The following is a 2,556-nucleotide window of genomic DNA, read 5'->3' on the forward strand; positions in this document are numbered from 1 at the left end:
TAGTAAAAGGACAATATATTGCAACAGAAGTTGCAATAAAATATTTAATAATAATAATTTTTATTTTAATAGAATGCGAATTTTTTTAAAGGTAAAAATAAGACAAGGAAAATACTTTTGTTCTAATACTATTACATATTATGAATAGTAATAATATAAATTGATTAAAACAATATTCATTTTTCGGGGTGGCTCAGAGTTAAATTTAATTCAAAATAAGAAACAAATATTAAAGTGTTTAAGGAAAATTAGATTTGTACTTTATTTTGCAGTATCCGAATACGTAGTCACAGGTATTTTACGAAGCAAAAGATACGTGATGAGAATGTGTTCGTTAAAGTCGAAAGAACTTCAACAAAAGGAATTCACAATCACCAGATAACAGTTGTGAATGCTTTGACCATTCAGATCAAATGCTTGCGTACAAATGTGGGGTAAATACAAAGTCCGAGCGCGTAGTGCGAGGTGAATGCATCATCGAGCGCAAAGCGCGAAATAAATACATTATCGAGATTTTTACATTATCAAGATTTTTTATCTTCCGTTTGAAAGTGCATTCCTTGAAAAACCAAAAATGACATTTTTTGCCCGTGCATCGCCATCTGGCGCAAATCTACAAAATTTGTTAATAAAACTTACGTTTTTTAAGTGAAAAAAGGTTAAAGAACCACCGCAGCGTCCCACTGATAACAACTGTCATCTAAAAATGATTCCAAGTGGCCTTGGCATATTTTTGGCACGCGGGTATAGCTTTAATGTTACGAACCAGTAATAGTTTTGCACCTCCGCGAGCACAGATCACAAAAACAATTATTTTATCGAATATTTTGAGTCCAATCGTTACAGCTCCCTTTTGAGGTCTTTACAACTCTCCTACTTTTCCTTTTTCTTAGCAGTGATGGCAGAACCAGCTGAAGCCAAAAACTCGATCACGAATATAGTTCGTTTCTTGAAGTCTTAAAGAAATGTGTTCGGCCTCGAGTGTGCAACGGAGACTGCTGTCCAAAATCGTGGTTACAGAAAATTTGGCACTTCTCGTTTTGGAAAATTGACTCAAATCTCCCTCGGAGCATTCGGCAGGGCAGGATTGCGGCGAACACTCTAAGAAATACAAAGGTGATAATGACATCATCCTGGCAAGCGAAACTGAAACCCTATTTACCTGAATCAAACTCTGACGATCTGAGAATAGCAAAAGTTTGCTCCTTTGACAAGGACTTTTTCTCTACATTTTTGTGAAAGTTTCCGTGCGTTTTTTTGTCAAGTCGCTGGTAGCGCAATCTTTCAACCTCTGCTTTTTTACTTCTTTATTTACTTACTTTATTTAATTTAGTTATGAAGGCACTGAAGATTTAGAAGTCCGCGTCCACGTCTGTCATAGCAAGGGCCGTAAGTTCGTTCTTCGGCTATTGAACCATCCCCAACGCGTAGAGTAGAACCGGATGAGACGGTAAAACTGGTATTAGCACTTTATCCAAACAACTTTAGATCTATGCCATAATTGAGGACTCATTTAAGGCTTATTTAATGCACAAAAGCCAATTTTTGGGCTCTGCATTTTTGTTAATGCATAGTACTACCAGCTTAACATTAAGCTAGCAGTACCATGCTAGAAATATTGGTTATATCAAATTTTTTCTTTCACAGGAATTAAGGGCTCATTTGAGGCTCTAGCATGACTTCCAGTGCAATTTTTCAAAAACAACTATCATAATAAAAATACCTTCAAAAATTAATATGCACTAATATTAAAAGCGAGTACATCAGATTTGAGGGCTCATTTTAGGCTCTCCAACGACCAAAATAAATTTTACAAAACCATCCCATAACATAAAATGTACCCCTTACTCAAAAGTGCTGATAGAATGCATTAAATATGCACTAAATATAAAAATGAGTACATCAGAATTAAAGGCGCATTTGCGGCTCTGCCTCGCCGCCATAATCATATTTCAAAAACCATCCCTGAACATTAAAAAACTACACCTTACCCAAATTGATGATAAAGTGCACTGAATATGCACTAGTAATTAAAGTGGGTGCATCAGAATTGAATGCGTATTTCAGGCACCCCAGCTTCCCGAAAAACAATTTTCTAAAACCATACTTTAACATTAGAAAACTATCCCTTACCCAAAAATGCTGATAATGTGCAATAAAAATATTTTATTATTTTGTAATATTTTCTAGCCTTTAAAAAACATCAAACCCTTTTCCAAAAACCACCCCGAACACTCAACAACTACCCTTTAAAGGATCATGACATTAAACTGAGATTGAACTACATCAGCAGTGTTTGATTTTCTCGGACCGTACCTAAATCATAAAAAACTACCTTTAAAAATAAATATGAACTAATTTCAAGATTAAGTACATCAGAATTTAAGGCTCATGTTAGGCTCTCCAACGCTCCCAAATTTAATTTTCGAAAACAATCCCTTAACATAAAAATTATCCCTTTCCGGCTTTAGCTATACAATGTTTAAAAACGGTCCAACAAACTCAAGCGCTGTTAAAGTACTCACTTTTAGGATTAGTGCATATTTATTTTTCAAG

Source organism: Belonocnema kinseyi, chromosome 5, assembly GCF_010883055.1.
Source record: "Belonocnema kinseyi isolate 2016_QV_RU_SX_M_011 chromosome 5, B_treatae_v1, whole genome shotgun sequence".
Lineage (NCBI taxonomy): Eukaryota > Metazoa > Arthropoda > Insecta > Hymenoptera > Cynipidae > Belonocnema > Belonocnema kinseyi.